Genomic DNA, 8,432 nt, shown 5'->3' with positions numbered 1-8,432 from the left:
CTTTGACACGACTGGCGGCGCGACGCCCGCGACTCGGTGACCGCCTGGTTTTATCTTTCGCATCCACACGCGGGACAAAGGCAAAAGGACCAGCTCGCTCTCTCTCTCCCTCCCTCTCTCTCTCTCTCTCTCCCTCCCTCTCTCACTCTCTCCCTCTCTCTCTGTCCCTCCCTCCCTCTCTCTCTCACTCTCACACACCCTCAGAGGTCCACGGCGCGGACATGCGTCAGTCTGTCCGCCGCACCCTGCCAGGTCCCACGCCGTGCCCACCGTGATGACGTCGGCGCGCCAGAAGGTCCAGCATGAGGCCGAGAGCGAGGTGTTTTTCTTTTTCGCGCCACATTTTCTCTGCCGCGCGGCAGGACGAGAAACGCCATCGCCGCAGCAGCAGGAACAGGACGATTCTGGGGCGTTTTCGCGACCCGGCGAGCCTCAAAATCGCACGTCCTTTGAAAAACCTCGCTGTAGAACCCATTTACGTTTTTTATTCGTCTGTCTGTGTGTGTTCTCTTTCCAGCCTTCTCTTACTCTCCCTCTCTATCGCCCTGCATGGGCCCGGCCGCCAACGCCGCGCCAAGGTATGAGGCTCGGCAGCCTGTAAAATTCGCGAAAGGCAAAACATATCTTTTCGACGAAATATACACGCTGGCAGGAAATTATTCGTCCCGACGAGGAAAACTGTCGCGGGCGAGCTGTCTCTCTATCTTTCTCTCTCTCTCCCTCTCTCGCTCTCAGAAGGGTGCGGAGATAACATAAGCCGCGCTCACATGCACATGTGAATACGTGAGAAGGAGAGCGGGGGGAGCCATGGCGATGGCAAAAGCCAGCGGTCTGGAAAATAATTAAAGATGCCTCCTGTGTTGGCGGGTTGTGGTGGGGCGTGGCGGGGCGCGGCGGTGGGGCGCGGTGGGGCTCGGAGCCCCGCGCCTACAAAGGCCCTTCGCTATACGCGTGTGTCGCGTTTGACTCTCTCTCTCTCCTTCATCGTCATCATATAACATGTCTCGCGTCTCGCCCCCAAATATATTTTTAGTGGACGCAAAGAAACAAAAAAGAAAGGACAAAAAAGCAGCAAAAAAATGTCAGTGCGCTATATTTTCGCTCGGTCAGGTCGGGGGTTGGACCCCAGCGTCCTCTCCTCATCTGCTGAGCCTCAGGTCGCGGTGCTCTCCGCTGTCCCCTGTCCGGCAGCTCATTTGTTACGGTGGGGGGACACTCCTGTGCTCCGCCATCCGTTTCTGTCCCAGGGCTGCCGACAGGAGAGAGCGACAGGGGGTAGAAATTGATTCGTTAAGTGCCTTCGCCTTACCCCGCTGCTCACTCAGATACTAGAACAGAATGCCGCAAAATAAAAGTGTGTTGCATCGAAACACTTTGAAAGTTTCATACAAAGAACTCACTCAAAAGCGCTCAAAAGTCTGAATGCTAGCCTTGTTTCACACGCTTTTCCATGTATCCCCACTTTTCGGTGTACCTGTGTACACCGTGAGACCCCCTTGGAGAACATAACATTTAGTTTGAATTTATTTTCCCAAGAAGCATGCCAAAAATAAAATGTGTTTGAAAGTGGGGACGTCGTGGAAAAGATCAAAGACGGTTCGGAGAGCTCCCCGCTCCAGCTGGAGGCTCCAGCAACTCCATGCACGGCGATCCGGGGAAGAGGAGGGAGGAGGGCGAATGTTGGGCGCAGGCTGCGCGACCAGCAGACGATCACCCGCAAAGAAATTTATGATAACTGGGGAAAAGATAGCGTCAAATGTGTCCGACCAACATGAAATGAGGGAGGGGAGAGGAGAGGGGAGGGAGAGCGGAAGGGTGGGCAGGCAGAGAGGGGAGGCGCAGGAGGGGGAGCGCCGCGCGGTCCAGTGGGGTGGGTTGGGGTGGCCGATCACAATACCCCCGGGACGCACGCGGCGCTCCTTGGGGTCATAGAATTCGTTTCGGCCCAGTGCGCGGCGGTGTCTTAAACACAAGGGGCCGATTTCGGCAGAAACACGCGTTCTGTTCGGCGAACATCATATAGAGCGACCCCTGCAGGCATGCTCCCTATCGGGCCGAGTGTCCTGTCCACCACCACTGCCATGGTGCGATGTGCACACACTAACTGGATTTGTATCTTTTATTTGGGCAAAGCAATCAAATTGTTAGTACCAAAGTACTCTCCTTGATTTAAACAATTTTGTACATTCACCTTTGCATTGCATTTTTGCACACAAATTCGTCGTTTCAACTTGGCGCCAATGTTTGACCCAAAACATACGAATACGGTTCAGTGTAGTGGTGGAGGTGGGGCGATACCGCTAAGATGTAGGAATTTCCCATATTTTTAAGAAGTCTACATTATTGGGAGTTTCTCAAAATTTTCCCTTTTTGCCCATTTTTGCCTAAAAAATTTGTGCACACGTCGACTTTTATTTTTAATGTAGACAAATGTATGCATTTTAGGGTTGACAATAAGACTTTACCCATAGGTTTTTCATCATCCGCCTGCTACAAAGCACGATGTATTTACTTTACAGAACAAGCAGGTCGTCCGGTGCGAGGCAAATACAAGTAGTAGAGGTCGCTTTTGTCCGCGCGGATACAGAGGCTGCGCTGTATTGCATAAGTTATCAAAACATATGGTTCATATTTATTCCGACCGGAGCCGCTCTCGCGAGAGTATAACGACTGGAGCTTGTCTGCTGCGACTGTGAGACGCGGGGGAAAGAGGGGAGGGGTTTAGGGCAGAGGGGAGCGGAAGGGGAGCGACTCCGGCCATCGGCCGCGAGCGCCTGGCATACGACACCGAGCGATCACACAAACTACCCCTAATAAAGTTCACACCCTTTATAATAAAATCACGCATCTCGTTTCTGGCGAACGGGCAGCGGCGGTCTGCTGCTGGTCGGTCGGTCGGTCGGTCGGGGGTAGCCCCTTCTCTCTCACTCACCCACTTTTTTTATGTCGTCGTGTGTCATAATATATGAGCAGCGGTGCTGGTTAGCAGCTCGGTATAGCTCCGTCCCTGTCACCCGCGTTGGGAAGGGACGGTTGGGGGAGAGAGGAACGGCACACTTCGGGGCGGGGCCGGCGAAGGGGTTGAGCCTTTCCTGCAGAGGAGTGACCAGCCCCGCCCCCACAGCCCTCACAACCGGTTTGACGTAAAACGCGTTTTAAAAAGAACAGAAAGAAAAGCAATTGACCAGCGTTACGTGCAACCCTTCTTTTTTTTTCGCTTATTTCGATATCGTTGTGATTTTTTTACACAATGAACTTCCATTTACGTTTGCCTTTTCGCTTCTTACAGTCGTCAGATAAGCAATAGGGGAGGGTGGACATAGGAAACGACATCAATGTAGACCGACCGAAGCAACCTGCGCTGCCACATCCAAAAATCTCGTCTAAAAAGAACACTAAAGCAAGGGACATACAGTTTAAAATGCCAACTATTTTGGGCAAACCAAATAGTGCGGTAGAAAAAGCAGGGGACAAACCTACGCAGTTTCTTATGATGAGAAATTGGTCTGGCAAAGAGCTGTGATGGTGCCGCCCACGCACCCGCCAACCCCCCCCCACCCTGCACCGTGCACTAGCCTGGCACTTTGGTTTCACGGGCGTCCCTTCCGCGTGGCGTATGGAAACTAGCCGAAGCGGAGTCGCGTGCCGCCAACGGAAGGGGCGGGGCGGAGCGTGGCGGGGCGTGGCGGGGCGTGGCGGGGCGTGGCGGGGCGTGGCGGGGCGTGGCGGGGCGTGGCGGGGCGGCGTTCCCAGCGACGCGCAACCCGATCCATGATAGAGCTGTCCGAACGCGCGAGGACTGTAATTTCTGCGACATACTTACAGAAACATGGGTTGGACAAGCTGCATGGGAGTTGTTAAAACTACACTGTCACAAACGAAAAACAAAATAATGGAGCACTCGAAAGGGCCGATATAAAATCATGTAGAGAAAATTCAAACCCGAGTCGAGCGTACAATCGAAATCACCCTTATTTGTTAGAGAGCGAGTAAAAAATATGAGACAAGGCAAGGAGAGAGAGAAAATACGGGAAGCAGGAAAAAAAGGAATTGGGAGGACGGCAGCAGCGCCGAGGCTGAGGAGGAGTGAGCAGATGGGAAAATGGAGGTGTGCGACATCGGTCGGGGAAGACATCGGCTATGCCGGAAACAACACCCCAGTGTGTTTTTTGTCTCCTCCCGCACTCCCGCGCGCGCGCACACATACGACGATGCGCGCACTCACACACACACGCACTCACACACACTACAGGGCATGCTTATACGACATACACTGCCAGCGTGCCAGCCGCCTTCCGATTGTCTAACTATACATACCAAAAGGCAAGTGCGGAGAGCGAAAGGTATAATCGCACATATCGCGCGCAGCGCGCAACAAAAGACAACTGCGTTCGCGCGCATATGCAGCGCGGCCTCTCCCTTTCGCGGCCCCACCACCCCCTCCTCCCTCCAACCCCGTTCCAGAGGACAGGGTGAGTGATGGCGGGGTGGGGCGCAGGGGCTCCTTATCAGACGTAGACCACGCGCCACGCCGCACCACGCCACAGGCAGGGTCCCAGGGGGGCGGCTGTTGCAGGCGGGCGGGGCGCGGCCGGGTCAGAGAGAGAGAGAGAGAGAGAGAGAGAGAGAGAGAGCGGCGCCTCTCCAGGGGGCGCAACCCACAAGGCACTCCCCCGCCAAGAGTATGGCGCCGGCCTGGCCGCGAGATCGCCGAGGTGGTGGCGACTCGTCGGCGCGGCGCGGCAAAAGCCAAAACGCCAAACGGAAACGCGCCCCACCCGTGCCCCCGAGACCAGAACCACAAGGAAAAAAATTGTACATCGCTTCCAAGCCGTCGTCGGCGACGTCGACGACGGCGATGTCTTCGCATAGGGGCGCTTCTTCCTCGTCTTCGAAGGTCTCTTATCGCACCCTCAAAATATTGAGGTTCAGTATATTACAGGTGTGGTAATTCCCTTTCATAATTGATTTCTTCGCGCCCCGCTGCAAATCTCTCCCCTTCTCGCACCCTCCCCCCTCTCTCTTTCTATCCCCAGCAGCGCCCCTCTCCAATTTTTATTTTGCCTCCTTTTTTTTTCAGCTCAAACACCTCCGGCTTCCGCGCGGGCGCAAAAATAAAAAGAAAAAAAGTGGTCGAGCGAGAGAGAAAAGGGAAAAAGAGAGGAAGAAAAAGTATTCTCAGGCTGAGAATGCTGAGGGAGAGCGAGAGAGAGAGGGGGGGAGGAGGCAGTGAGAGTGAGAGGCGCGGGGGCGGAGAGAAGGGCGAGCGAGTGGGACGGAGAGAGGGGTGAATTGCCCCCGCGCCCGGCGCCGCCCCCTCCACCCCACTCCACCCCCCACCGCTACACGAGTAGCACAGAAAATCAGTCTATCTAAATGCATGATGTTTCGCCTGGTGCCGATTTAGTCCCGACCCCTCCCCCGTTCGGCCTCACCCCCACACGGCCGCCACGCCCCGCCCGCTACGCCACGCCACGTCCTTCCCCAACTGCCGGTGCTGGATCGCCCCCTCCCCCCCTCTCCTCCAGAGAGGGCAGGGCCTCGACGAGCGGGGTTGCACGGGCTCGCCCCGGCCATGTCCTCATCGCCATCCCGGACGGCCACCCTGGAGGCCCCGCTCTCCGCACTTCATGTGTTATGAGACAGGTCCGTCCGGCATCGCAAAGACGTCAGCAGGCGTCCGGGATGAGTGGGTGAGGCGGTGTGCCGCCCTGCCACCCCAACCCCCGAGCCTCAACTTCCGGGTGATGAAGTCCGTACCGTCCAACGTCCTCCGGCTGCAGGCTTCGGTCTCCAGGTGTATTCCAGGAGGAGCCGACCTGCAGCCGGGCCGCTGGCCCACAGGCTCCGCATAGGCCCTGCTGCAAGTCGCCTCCTCATATTTCATCTTAGGTCGACAGGGATTATCTCATTTACCCCGAGCCTTAAATTTCCCTCCTTCCCCTTAACCTCCGTCCCCCTCCAACGTAAACGAGGGACTTTTCTCTCTTTCGTTCTCTCTCCCTCTATCTTTATTTTTATTTTTACGTCTCTCCCTTCTCCCGCCCCTACTACTACTTCTGTCGGGGGAAAAGAAGACCTCTCTCTGCCGCCGCGAATTCCAAGAGATTCCTTCATTGCAAATTTATTTTCCTCGCTTCGGCGATGCAGGTCGGGGAGCGGCCGCTCCGGTGGTCGGGGCGGTAGGGGTGGCGCCTACGCCTACACTGTCGCGTGTATTTCTCTTCTTATTTTACTTACTTCTCCCAATATTGTTCATTTTATTCAGATTCTTTTCAACCACTGTTTGCAAGTCTCCATTCTCTCCACGGCGCTTACGGGGGAGCCATATTACCACATTACAGGTATCGTTTAGGTGCGGACGGTACACGGTACACTCGGCCCGACGGCGACGGCGTGACTCCACCACAGCAGCCGCAGGTCGCGCAGTAATGAATTTCCACAGGGCCTGTCCGTTATTTCATCGGGACGACAGGTTCCGATATTCACCCGGCGAGAGAGAGGTCGCGGTGCGGGGGCGGCGCGGCGGTGCGGGGAGGAGAAGCACACCGGGGGCGGCCGCAGGGGTGGCCCCGACCCCGCCGCCGTGTCGCTGAGCCCTCCGCGCTAACTCGCCGCAGAATATAAATGTCTCCTCATTCGCCCCTCTCCCTTCCCCTTCTTCTCTCAGCCCCCCTCCCCTCTCCCTTTCCGCACCACCACCAGTGCGAGACGCGCGGCAGTTAGATTCTTCCATTATTTTTCCGGTGTCACACCCTCGCTCGCACCGGCCCGACGGGCGCCCCCCAGCCTCCGGCAGCCTCCATAGCAGCCTCGAGCAGCCTCCAGCAGCCTTCTCCACCCCACGCGCACGATCCGACCTCGAGATGACCCCAGGCCCATAGGGCGACGCCTCACGGCCCGAGGATCTATCGAACAAGGGTCAGGTCGTGGAGAGAAAGGTCAAAAAAAGGGAATCGTCTCTTTTTTTTCTTTTTTTTTAAGGGAGCTGAAGAGTACAGTATCTGCACTTATCGAAGTAACTTATAGATTTCACCACCTCATACAACATCTAATAAAGGATAGAGATGTTAAAAGTTTATTTTTCACTAAAATACAGAAATTTCGCCCTCCCACGAAATGAGCGTATTTGAATACAAGCACGCCACGCTTTTGAGCCCCTACACAAGTGGTGGACGACCTCCACCAGTCAGGACCAAAAGGGCCCCCGCGACCTCCTTTCCGTCCGTCCAATGCCATGCCTCAGTGTATGCTCTACTTTTATCCATGAAATTGTCCACGCGAAAAGCTCAAAGGGGGTTGGTGGGCGGGCAGGGGGGCGGGGGCGGGGGCTGAGCACTGCGGGGGCAAGCTGTGGCAAGTGCTGCCCCTCCCGGCCCCCGCCCGCCCCCGACCAGTCCCCTGCCCGGTGGACGCTATGGCGCTGCCATGGTGGCGAGCCCGGCCGAGGCGCGGGGCGAAAATCTATGCATATAGATTGCTTATTTTCCACGCGACAACAAAAACCGTCCTCTCCTTCGCTCTCTCCACCCTCCCTCCCTTCCCTTTCGCCCCGGCTCTCCACCACTTTCTCTTCTTCCCGCGCGCTCTTTGTTGTTCCAGTTTCTCTTTTTTTTCCCCTTCACTCCTCTCTCCCCGGCCCCTCTCTCTCTTCCCCCCTCCCCCCACACATCTTTGATTCTCCTCTCCACCCCCTCCCCCAGACCCAAACAACCCACCACTACTCGCTCTACTTCCGCACTCCAATACTGCCACACCTGTACACCAAAAGTTTCTTATTCTTTCCGGCGCAGTGAAAAAGAATAAATATACGTGCACGTCGAAATAAAAGGAGGCCCAAGTTCAAGTAAGATATCCATAACACAGCAGGAAGTAACAAACACACTCGCGGTCCATATGGTTCCGCCGCCCGCCAAGCAGTGGGTAGGCAACCCGCTCGACCTGCGCGCTTGGCGGGCTGGCCCGAACCGGAGGCTGCTGCGCTTGGCCCGCCTGCCTCACCATGGCGTCAAATACCTCCGATCGACTTTTAGTGCTTTTAGCCTACTCGTTAAAAAACGACCTTTTTTGAGCTAAATGTGCATTACTCCGAAATTATTGTCCTCAATGATATATTTTTAAATAACTCGTTTTACCGATGCCCGATGAATAACGGGATAGTGGACATGGCGCGGAGAGCAGATGACACCGTTTGCTTGCACTTGTCTTTGCTCGCGGCCGTGTAGACAGAGAAGGGGGGGGGCACCGACGCGCCGCGCCACTGGGCCTGCAACCCCTATGGCAGCGCCAGCGCGCGCAGAGAGCGTCCTCAAACAAACCTCTTCACAATCGAGCCGCGGGGACGAGCCCGCCGCGCGCACCCGTGTTGGAAAACAAAACAGCGTGAGCCAAGGCAAGAGAGAGAGAGAGAGAGAGAGAGAGAGAGAGAGGAG

This window comes from Frankliniella occidentalis, unplaced genomic scaffold, assembly GCF_000697945.3.
Source record: "Frankliniella occidentalis isolate FOCC.00 unplaced genomic scaffold, Focc_3.1 Scaffold38, whole genome shotgun sequence".
Classification (NCBI taxonomy): Eukaryota; Metazoa; Arthropoda; class Insecta; order Thysanoptera; family Thripidae; genus Frankliniella; species Frankliniella occidentalis.
The sequence above is the reverse complement of the archived record's forward strand: the minus strand, read 5'-3'. Positions refer to the sequence as shown.